Here is a 12,342-nt window from a genome sequence, read left to right on the forward strand (position 1 = left end):
TAAAGTTTGTCCATTTTTTTGGCTTTGGTCTCAGTATTTATGGGCAATGGGTAATTTTTCATACCTTAGGATAATTTGATTTATTAAATGTAAAGGCAGTCCATGTTATTCATCTTTGTTTTTCTCTAAATGAGACAGTGGATTTGCTGTGTAATCTATGTTTATCATTTAGTAGCAGCTGAGAGAGATCCCACCAGCTCCCTTCTCACATCCCAAAGGCAGCTATTTCAGATTCCCACCTTTACTGCCTTCTTCATGGTCATTATCCTTCCATCTTCCAAAATACAGAGAGATGATCCTCCTCCTAACTCTCAGGGAAACAAGGACCTCCAAGAGGAAATTCTCTTAGTGCCCCTTCATTCTGCAAAGGACTCAGAGAGGAGCAGTGAGGATGCAAAATGGTTGGAATGGAGTAGAGAAGAGAGGTCCTACATTGGGGCCCTGGTTGGGCACAGTAAAGACTATAGCTGCAACTCAGCATTATGGGAACCCTTGGGAAGTTCTAAGCAGAGAAGCACCACATTCCAACTCAGGTTTTATTACATCACACTGGCTGCTGTGCTGAGACTGGAGTGACAGGAGATCAGGCAGAAACAGTGGATCCCTTGGAGGCTTATACTCTAATCCAGAAGATATATGGTAGTCAATATCTCTAGCGCAATCTGTATATTACTTGCTGCCCATGTTCACCAGCAAGTTCTACAGATAATTCAGAATTATCATATCCCTAACAAGATTGTTCCTGAAACTGTCCTGTTATATGTTCCTTGTTTCAGTGGGGGAGGCTATGTCCTCTGGGTTTCCTAGATGCATCCTTGGTTCCTCCTTTCTTAACTCTTACATCTGGTTAGCAACAAGATCCTAGAGCTTCCATTTCCTGGATATCATTCAGTTCTACTCCTTTCCATTCTCATGGTCACTCCCTTAGGTCTTTTCACAGGACAGCTATAGGAGTCTCCATTCTGCTTTCCTCACTTTCGGTCTCAGACTGCCATCTACTCCAGTCCATCCTCTAGGCTCTCACCTGAGTGACCTTATTATAATTTGAAGGTAACTAAACTCCCTTCAGTCACTCTTTTTTTTAAATAACTTTATTTGTTCACGAGAGACACACAGAGAGAGGCAGAGACATAGGCAGAGGGAGAAGCAGGCTCCCTGTAGGAAGCCTGATGCGAGACTATCCTAGGACCCACACCCTGAGCCAAAGGAAGGACACTCAGCCACTGAGCCACCCAGTTGTCCCTCAGTTACTCTTGATCTAGCCCCACCCATGCAATGAAACTCGTCTTTGCACTTGTCACATCTGCTCCCAAACACAATCCTTCTGAAAGCCTTGATGTTAACAGGAGGTTTCATGGGGAGAAGGGGAGAGGGTTACATCACACCCAGCTGAGCAAATCTTCCTAAAAGATCTGTAAACACGTGGCTCTGTTGCTACATTCCTCTCCTCATCTGTATCACCTGCCTCAAATCTCCTCTAAGCTGTTAACAAATCAAAGCTAACTTAAAAACCAGAGCTCAAGTGTAGCCCCTTTCCCACCTTCATCCCCCAACCCAACCTGCAGACAGTGTGTGTCCCTGTGCATCACAAATCGGATCAGAACAAAAGAAAATGCTTTGCTAGTTTCCTTCTACTCTCTGAATAAAGACCAAACTTGCTTGGCTCAGGAGATCCTGTCTACCTTGCCCTGTCCTTTTCCTCATTTCCTACACACCAGGATCTTGGGTGAGGAAGCACCTACATCCCCGGAAACACACCAAGTTCTTCCCCATCTATACCCGAAACTGCTGATATTTTCCCAAAAGAATCTTTTCCTCTGCTTGTTCTTCAAAACTCTGCTCAGATATTCTTTCATCCAGGATGTTGTCTTCTCCCTCCTTTTACTCCTGTACTATTGTTTTAGCCCCTTATGAGCTGTGTGAGAACAGAAACAGTGTCATCCTTATCCCTGGGTCCCCTGCTGGCAAAGGGCAGGCCACAGTTTGAATGGATGACTGATATGGAGACCCAGTAGTTAACAGCTCATCTAGGAGTCTCACCCTTACACTCTTCAAGCAAAGGAGCTGTTCTAAATGTCCCACACTTTATTTTTTTTTTTTTTATTGGTGTTCAATTTACTAACATACAGAATAATACCCAGTGCCCGTCACCCATTCACTCCCACCCCCCGCCCTCCTCCCCTTCTACCACCCCTAGTTCGTTTCCCAGAGTTAGCAGTCTTTACGTTCTGTCTCCCTTTCTGATATTTCCCACACATTTCTTCTCCCTTCCCTTATTTTCCCTTTCACTATTATTTATATTCCCCAAATGAATGAGAACATATAATGTTTGTCCTTCTCCGACTGACTTACTTCACTCAGCATAATACCCTCCAGTTCCATCCACGTTGAAGCAAATGGTGGGTATTTGTCATTTCTAATAGCTGAGTAATATTCCATTGTATACATAAACCACATCTTCTTTATCCATTCATCTTTCGTTGGACACCGAGGCTCCTTCCACAGTTTGGCTATAGTGGCCATTGCTGCTAGAAACATCGGGGTGCAGGTGTCCCGGCGTTTCATTGCATTTGTATCTTTGGGGTAAATCCCCAACAGTGCAATTGCTGGGTCAGACAACAAAAAGACATTAAAGGCATTCAAATTGGCAAAGAAGAAGTCAAACTCTCTCTCTTCGCCGATGACATGATACTCTACATAGAAAACCCAAAAGTCTCCACCCCAAGATTGCTAGAACTCATACAGCAATTCGGTAGCGTGGCAGGATACAAAATCAATGCCCAGAAGTCAGTGGCATTTCTATACACTAACAATGAGACTGAAGAAAGAGAAATTAAGGAGTCAATCCCATTTACAATTGCACCCAAAAGCATAAGATACCTAGGAATAAACCTCACCAAAGATGTAAAGGATCTATACCCTCAAAACTATAGAACACTTCTGAATGTCCCACACTTTAAAAAGTCATTCATATCATTGTGAAGTGTGATTTGCTCCAGTCACAGCTTGTGACAGTGTAATGGGCAGAACTGCAAAATTAGAAGTAACTGGTTTGTGAGATTGACTCAGCAAGGAAGGATGTTGTGGACTGAGGCTGCTAGTCTCAGTGATGCTACAGAGTGCTGGTTCTGATATGGAATGCCTGGTAATACGCAAGCTGTGAAGGTTGGGGGGCATGTGTTTTAAGAGGAAGAAATAATTTTAAAATATAGACTTGTGATTGTGGAAGTATATGCGTTATATTTGTCATTTCTTAGTCAATATAATAGAAGCAAAACCAGGAGCCAGCATCCAGAAAATGTTGGGACTGAACTGGCTTTTCTTTCCTATTATTTTGATCTCTTGGAGTTAAGGCTTGTAAACTCTGGAAATATTATTGATTAAGAACAGGTGGGGTCTCAGACATTTTTGGTAAACATTCCTCCAATGTGTGGCAAATGTGGGGACTGGCAAAAACTCAGGATATGAACTGTTGCTGGATCCACTGAAGACTTTTGTATTCTGGAGAGGAAATACTTGGTGAGGAAATACACATTAACTCTTAATAGCCTCTCTGCAGATTTCTTGTCTCCCCTAATTATTCCTGCTTTAGTTTCCTCCTCACATCTTCCTTACAACTGTAGCCTCACTCAGAACTGGCTATATAATTTATGGGGCCCTGAGCAAGTGAAAATATGGAGTCCCTTGTTCACAAATTAAGAATTTCAAGATGGCCACAGCAAAGCATTAAACCAAGCATGGCTTAATGGGCATGGGTAATGTCCTGGGCAATTCCACAGGTTGTATGCCCCTGAAGCCAGCCCTGCCTTCAGTTGTTTCACACATTTTCTGAAAGAATTTTATATGTCTGGGTCTATGCTCAGCACTGGAGATCGAATAGGAATGAGATGCAGTCCTGCTCTCTAATAATAATAATAACAATAAATGTAGTGATAATGACAATGAGGACAAAACTAGCAAACACTTATTGAGCACTTATGTGCCAGGTACTACACTAAGTGCTTTCTATGAATCACCTCCATTTTTCACCACACTAGTTTACAGATGTGGAAACTGACTCAGAGAAGCTAAGTGGCTTGTTTTTTTTTTCTTCTTCAATTTCTAGGAATTTGTGTATTTTTCTTAGGTCATCCAATTTGTTGGTATACTACTGTTCATAGTATTCTCATTATAATTATTTCTATGTGATCAGTGTCTCCTCTTTCATTTCTTTTTTAGTTTTTATTTAAATTCCTGTTAGCATATGCTGTAATATTAGTTTGAGGTATATAATTTAGTGATTCATCTCTATCTTCTTTCCCCCTATGCTTGTTTGTTTCTTAAATTCCACATATGAGTGAAATCATATGGTATTTGTCTTTTCCTGACTTATTTTGCTTAGAATAATATCCTGTAGTTCTAGTCACGTCATCAAAAATGGAAACACTTCGCTCTTTGGCTGAGTAATATTTCATTATATGTCTGACATTTTCTTTATTCATCAGTTGATGGACACTTGGGCTGTTTCCATAGCTTGGCTATTGTAGAAAATGCTCTTTAAACATAGGGGTGCATATATCCCTTTTAATTAATATTTTTATATTATTTGGGTAAACACTAGTGCAACTGCTAGATTGTAGGGTGGTTCTATTTTTAACTTTTTGTGAAAACTCCATACTGTCCCCAGAGCAGCTGCACCAGTTTACATTCCTACCAACAGTGTAAGAGGGTTCCCCTTTCTCTACATCCTCACCAACACTGTTTCTTGTGTTGATTTTAGCCATTCTGACAGGTGTGATGTGATATCTCCTTGTAGTGTTGCTTTGTATTTTCCTGATAATGAGTGATTTGAGCATTTTTTCATATGTCAGTTGGCCATCTGTATGTCTTCTTTGGAAAAATGTCTATTCATGTCTTCTTCCCATTTGTTGTTTCCTTTGCTCTACAGAAGCTTTTTATTTTGAGGAAGTCTCAGTAGTTTATTTTTGCTTTTGTGTCCTTGCCTCAGTAGATATATATAGTAAAAAGTTGCTGTGGCTGATATCAAAGATGTTACTGCCTGTGTTCTGTTCTAGGATTTTTATGACTTCCAGTCTCACATTTAGGTCTTTAATCCATTTTGAATTATTTTTGTGTATAGTGTAAGAAAGTGCACTTTCCAGTTTGGAACTTGATCCAGTTTCAATCTTTTGCATGCTGCTGTCCAGTTTTCCCAACACCATTTGTTGAAGAGACTATCTTTTTATCATTGGGTATTTTTTCCTGCTTTGTCAAAGATTAATTGACTTTGTAATCATGGGTTTATTTCTGGGTTTTCTATTCTGTTCCATTGATCTATGCGTCTGTTTTTTGTGACAGTACCAAACTGTTTTGATTACTACAGCTTTGTAATATAGCTTCAAGTTCAGAATTGTGGTGCCTTCAGCTTTACTTTTCTTATTCAAGGTTGCTTTGGCTATTTGGAGTCTTTTGTGGTTCCATACAAATTTTTGAACTGTTCCAGCTCTGAAAACTGCTGGTGGCATTTTGATAGGGATTACATTAAATGTGTAGATTGCTTTGGGTAGTATAGACATTTTAATAATATTTGTTCTTCCAATCCATGAGCATGGAATGTTTTTCCATTTCTTTGTGTTGTCTTCAATTTCTGTCATTAGTGTTTTATAGTTTTCAGAATGTAGGCCTTTCATTTCTTTGGTTAGGTTTATTCCTAGGTATCTTATGATTTTTGGTGCAATTGTAAATGGGATTGATTTTTTAATTTCTCTTTCTGCTGCTTCATTATTAGCATATGGAAATGCAACAGATCTCTGATGTTGATTTTGTGTCCTGTGACTTTACCAAATGCATGTATCAGTTCTAGCAGGTTTTTTGTTTTTTAATGTGGATTCTTTTGCATTTTCTACATACAGTATCATGTCATCTGCGAACAGTGAAAGTTTGACTTCTTCCTTGCCAATTTGGATGCCTTTTCTTTCTTTCTGTGGTTTGATTGCTGTAGCTAGGACTTCCAATACTATGTTAAAGAACAGTGGTGAGAGTGGACATCCTTCTTGTTCCTGACTGTAGAGGAAAAGCTCAGTTTTTTCCCATTGAGGATGATATTAGCTGTGGGTCTTTCATATATGGCCTGTATGATGTTGAGGTATGTTCCCTCTAAACCACCTTGTTGAAGGTTTTAATCATGAATGGATGTTGTAGTTTGTCAAATGCTTTTTCTGCATTTATTGATATGATCATATGGTTCTTATCCTTTCTTTTATTAGTGTGGTATTTCATGTTAATTGATTTGCAGATATTGAACAACCCTTGCATCCTAGGAATAAATCCCATGTGATCATGGTGAATGATTCTTTTAATGTGTTGTTGGATTCAGTTTGCTTATATTTTATTGAGGATTTTTGCATCCATATTCATCAGGGATATTGGCTTGTAGTTCTGTTTTAGTGAGTCCTTATTTGGTTTTGGTATCAGAGTAATACTGGCCTCATAGGATGAATTTGGAATTTTTCCTTCTTTTTCTACTTTTTAGAATAATTTGAGAATAGGTATTAACTCTTCTTTAAGTGTATAGTAGAATTTGCCTATGGGTTTCTGGAGGATTCGGGATATTTTCTTTCAAGGCTGCCCTCTGCTGCAGAGAACATCTGGCCTGGTCAATGTTCATGCATCACAGCCACTACTCAGGGTCCCATTCTTTGCCTTTTTCCAGATTCTGAATGCCTTGTAAATGTGGCTTTATCAGACTGAGTCTGAGAATAGCTGCTGCCTCATTCATAGCTTCACTTCATCCAGGAATCCTTTCTTAAGCCATGCCCAAACTTCTTAAAAATTTCTCTATCTGATTTCAGGGACAGGTGGAGCCCACTTGTTGCATTCTTCTAGATCTGTGCCTTCTGGTCCCGACTTCATCCCCCCACTCTTTTTTGCACACTCCAAGGATGTGTCTGTGTGAGGAGATCACTTTACATTTATAGTGTAAAACCTATGTTTAAATATTGGGATAAAATATTTCATGGTGAGGGAGATGCTTTATAAAAGACTTTTGGGAATGACTTATGTCAGAAACAGCTTAAAATGTGTAGGTTGTGTGGGTGGCAAAGAATGCAAATTTCAAATAATACCTAGCCAGCAGCTACTGCTGGAAACACCTAACTGGAGGGAAGATATCTCTAGGAGTTGAGAAGAAAGCTACTTTCACTGAAGAATAGTACGAGTCATGGAATTTTCACACTTAAGCGGCATGATTTTTCTTCTTTCTTGGCTTCTGCCAAATGAAAGAAAGAGAAGAATGAGAGGGAAGTAGAGAGGACACACTTCTCCATCCTTCCGATGATTCCTTCTCATGGCTGACAAAGAAGCTTTGAATGCAGAAAAGTCACCAGCAACTGTAGACCTGGCTGAGAGGGGCTTTTTATGTCACACTGTTCTGAATTCTTAGGGATGTTTCTTAGGCCTTGATGGGTCTTGATATCATAATAAAATTTAAGGTGAGTTAGAAAAGGGGCTATGCCAATATATCTTCTGCTATTGTGATCTCACTACCCTTTCCTCAGGTATAGTCACTTACCTGGTTTTACCTGAAGACCCTGTGCTGCTTGAGACTCTGGGTTTGGTCCACCTCTAATAGGAAGTATATAAGAATCTTCAGGTTAGGTCAGAAATTTCCTTTATGACCTAAAGGAAATTTGAGTTGTTCTTAATGTTGCTGCTTCTTTCTGACCACCAACTGTTCTGACTTGCTGCCTGTTCTGATCTCTGGGTCCTGCTTGTTTCTTAAGCTCTATTGGGCCCATCTGAATCTCTATCTGCTTTGACCTCAAGTCCTCCTCATCAAAGTGCCAAGGGTCAGGCTCTGCCTTAGTCAATTGCAGAGTTAACACAGAAATGCACTGGAAGACCTTGGAATTGATTTCTTAACTACTTGATTAATTATCATGCATTTATATAAGCTATATTCAGCTATTTAATATGTGTACTTAAAGAGGAGAATGGAAAATTTGTTGTCTAGTTCTTGATCTCAGTAAGCCTTGTGATCAAAGTACCCTACTAGAGGATATTGAGAGGCCAAAGTCCAGCCTTTCAAATAATTCCTTACACAACCAGTGTTTGGAGATGTGGTTGACATTGCTACTACTACCTGTCCAAGACACTTACTCCGCATGTCCCTTCCAGCCAGTGCTTTCCTTCCTGTTCTTCATGTCTTCAGTCTCTCCTCTCTTGTTTACCCACAGATCAGACTTCCTAAAATATCACTTTTCCCCTAGTTATCCCTCATGAACATTAGCTTATGTGGATTCCCCTGCCTAAGAGATGGAACTGAGCTTTCCAGTCTGTGGCCAGGCCTTGTTGTGTGTCTAAACCAATTATATCTTCTTTCATTATAGACATACAGCTTCTAAGAGCTTCAAGGAACTCCAGGATTTCACCAGGTCCTACTGTTTGTCCTTAGGAATTTATGGACTCCATGTCTTTTTAAAAAATATTGCTGAATGAAGCCCAGGATGTTGAGTGACTTACTTGGTTGAGGGGGGCAAAGCATGGGGCTGGAGGTTTTCTCCAAAGGAGGCTCAATGCTCACATATATATTCATAGTTACTTGAGTGGCTGTGGTTTCCTACAGTCAGTGCTCTGGGACTTCTTATCCAGGATTCTGCCTCTGGCCTAAGCTATCAGCAGATGGCAGAGGTCCTATTTGTCCTGACATCAATTTGAAAGCATGAGGAAAACCTGGAAGGTGCCAGCTTTCCTCATCAGATCTGTTGAATCTCTTTGAGCCACTGCTGTGGTCTGCCTAGTTGTCTTCACCTACCATAACACTCCTGCCTTCCTGCCTTGATTCTGAATTACCCTTTGTGGTCTGAGTGTCTCTTCTCAACTCAGCAAATTCAGATCTGACAGGTCTGGTTCAGGCTCTGCCTGGGAGTATCTCCTCAACCATGTTAGGCCACACTGCTTACTCCTGGTTCCAAATTTATATAGCAGATCATTTTGTGCTCTAGGATCAGTATGCTGGGTGAGAGGGCTCTGGGGAGCAAAGGAATGGGCCACTAGTTTCCTCCTGCTACTGTAACGAATTCCTACAAATTTAGTGCCTAGAACAACACAAATTTATTCTATTAGAGTTCTAGAAGTCAGAAATCTAAAATCAAGGTGTTAGTAGGGTTGTGCTGCTTCTGGGTGCCCCAATAAAGAATATATTTTGACTTTATAGAGGCCACCTGTAGAAGGAATGCTGAAGTTGGTGAAAACTTGGTCTTGAAGACTTTGGGGGTCTTTGGTCCCCCAAAGAGTTGAGTTTTAAATTGGAAGTCACTGGTACCTTGAATTGACAGGTATAATTTTCCCCATCTTGAATGGAAGTAGGTGCCCAGAAGCCAGGTTAAAATATAGATAAATGAAGGAGATTACAGTATTATACACTTGATTTTCTTTATTGTTGTGACTTTTAAAAAATCTGCTACATGCATAGTTTCAAACTTCCCTGCAGAGAGATTGTACTAATTAATGCTTTCTGCAGTTGCAGTGCTTTTTTTGGATACTTGCCAACAATAACTTATTTTTTCTTTATTTTTAGCATTTAATAGGGGAAACGATACTTCATTATTGCTATTATTAGCACTTATTGAATTACAAGTAAGATATTTGAAATATTTTTGAGTATGATAGGGATTTCCTAGTTTCTCTTTTCTTTTTTTAGAAAACTTTGTTCATATCTTTGTTATTGTCAGAGATGGCTTGTTTTCCAAATTCTGCTCTTTCCCTCTTTCTTGGCAATAGGATTTTAGCACTGCACATGGGTGCCCCAGTACACTACATTTCCCAGATTCCTTTGAAGTAGGTGTGAACACACAGTTAAAAACCCTCCAGTGGATGTAAGTGATGTGTGCCACTTCCAGGTCTGGTCCATGAAGCCGCCTATAGAATAGCAACCAGTGTCATGGCAGCCATATATTAAAGATGATAGACTCTCTTGTCAGTATGGTAGGGGACCACTAGTCTGAGACTATTGCGTGAACAAAAGTTAGCTTTTATTTTATTTGAGCCACTACAGTTTTACTTTGCCTTCTACAGTTCTAAAACATTTACATCTTTTATTTATTATTTGTTTTAAATCAAGTTCTTCTCCTTCATTGAACCGCGAATAGAGTCTTTATTTAGTCATTTTTATAGCCCCATGGCACAGAGTAGGTTTTCAATAAATAGAAATGAAATTAAATGAATTAGTGAATGAGTTGCATGTTTACTTGAAAAGACTCTTGCTGCTTCCCCTGGTTCAGTTCTCAAGAACTGAACTGTTCTCGTTATCAAGAGAAAAAGGGGATTTCATACATGTGAATTATATGTTAATACTCAAGCCAATTCCAGGACACATTTTCATTTATAAAACATGATATATTTTCTTGATAAGTCAGAAATCAGAAGGTGCTGATTTGTACAGTCTCCTGATCTCCCAGATGATGAGGAAGAAAATGAGTCTGGAATGGTTGTTTATTGTGGTGTGACCATTACCACTTCAAACTGAGTTCATGTGAAACTTCAGGCCACCTGTCTGGAGAAGAGTAATTTTTTATCCCACACTAGAAGTTAAATGGGCCCACTGAGATCCAAAGAGCTTAACAAATCCTCTGCTTTGTCACAGTGAAGACCTTTGCCTAATGCAAGGTCTTATCCTGCAGATTGCTTGGGGCCAGAAGATAGCCTGGTTAATCTAAACTGCTCCTACTTTCCTACAGTGTTCCCTGAACTGGTTTTTTTTTTTTTTGTCTGTGAATAAAATGGACCAGATTTGGGCTGGTTGCCATGGTGACTGTATCAAGAGCCTCTGGGCTCTCTATCTTCCTCTGCTGACAGTTCCCATGCAATGAACCCCCTGTGGGCCATGGGTGCCTCCATCTACAGCCTTACAGAATTACCTTCCAAAGAACGTAAAGTTTATTATAAAGAGATGGACCAGTTTGCAAGAGAAATAGGTTCCTGGTTGCCCCTTCTGGGACATGGTTGTCTTACTGCACATAGCTTGCCTAGATTATGATCTTAGGATCATTCATTAATTAGCTTTCCAACCCACATCCCTCTTGACCAGAGATGGTGGCCTTTAACCTCCTCATCTTCTTCAGCCAGGACCAGTTAAAGCTTTCTGAGTTTGCAATTTGTTATTCCTTAGTAGGTTTGAAATTACAAATATAGCTAAATGAAGGCGAATTTCTTCCTCTTGAGCTTGAGGGCAGCATCTCTGCAGCTGTCCCAGGGTGAGAAATGTGGCCTGGTTCACTGGCTCCTTCCCAGCATCAACTTGCTACTTACCAATGATACTCTGAAGGGGCTTCTGGAGCTCTTGGCTCAACCTTGTCCAGATGGATGGCCTCACTCAAAATGATGGTCTAAGAAGGTAGAATTGAAACTGCTGATTCTAAGTTAAAGTGTCAAAAGCAATCTATTTAGTTTTCCCTTTCCAAATATACCTGAGTATCTATATAACATTAATTAAATAGTATATGGCCCACAAATAGTCACTATCTCAAATTCAATTCTCTTTTGCACTTGGCACCTCAAATTTTGTATGTTCAAGACTAAACTTGGCCATATCTGGTCTGGACCACTTTAGTAACAACCTAAGTGGTTCATCTATATCCATTCTCATCCCTCCAATCCATTTTCCACTTAACAGCCAGAGGGGTTTTTAAAACTTCATAACTGATCATCTCAGAGCCTAGAAGCATCCCAAGGACCTCCCCCTCCTTGGGATGAGGACTTGGTTGGCAGTGCCCTGACTGCCTTTCTGGTCTGTGCTGCACACTATCCCTCTTCTCTGCGCTGCAGGCACACTAGCCTGCTTTTGGTTGATCTCTGCACTGGCTTTGCTTCTGCTAGAGGGGCTTCTCCCAGGCTTCCCATTGCCTAGTTTCTCTTCTTTCCTTATCTTGTTTTCTTTTAGACATCTTTCAGATCTCATCCTAAGTGCTTCTTTTTCGGGGATGCCTTTCCTGATTTCCTAGACCAGGCCAGGTTTCCCTTTTAGATGCTCTTGTGGCATTAAGTGATACATGTTTCCTTCACAGGACTCTCTAGGTAATTACACAAGGATTTGCATGATTATTTCCTCAGTGTCTGTTTCCCTTGCTAGACTGTGAGGTCCATGAGAACAGAATCTGGATCTGTAATTGTTCATCATTGTATCTGTGTACCTAGGACCATGCCTGGAATACAGAGTGGCTCAATAAATGTTTATTGAATAAATATGTGAATTTTCATAATCTGTGGAAAAGTATGGATTATTATACTTATTTCACAGGTGAACAAATTTAGGGCAAAATCTCTCAATCTCCATTGATGGTTGACCAAAAGTTCCAAAAAGTTTTA

At 40.0% G+C, this 12,342-nt stretch overlaps 1 long non-coding RNA gene across 2 annotated transcripts in view; it reads left to right on the plus strand.

Annotated features, from left to right (window-relative positions):
* Positions 1-543: 543 nt before the first annotated feature.
* Positions 544-12,342, plus strand: part of LOC111091952 — a 54,829-nt gene continuing 43,030 nt past the window's right edge. Inside the window, exon 1 of one of the 2 annotated variants that reach the window (XR_005377068.1) lies at positions 544-639. This is a non-coding gene — a long non-coding RNA (uncharacterized LOC111091952). Of the gene's footprint in view, positions 640-910; positions 1,051-12,342 lie in introns of those variants that run through there. The other variant, XR_005377067.1, reaches the window with a different exon arrangement.

Source organism: Canis lupus, chromosome 23 (genome assembly GCF_011100685.1).
Source record: "Canis lupus familiaris isolate Mischka breed German Shepherd chromosome 23, alternate assembly UU_Cfam_GSD_1.0, whole genome shotgun sequence".
Lineage (NCBI taxonomy): Eukaryota > Metazoa > Chordata > Mammalia > Carnivora > Canidae > Canis > Canis lupus.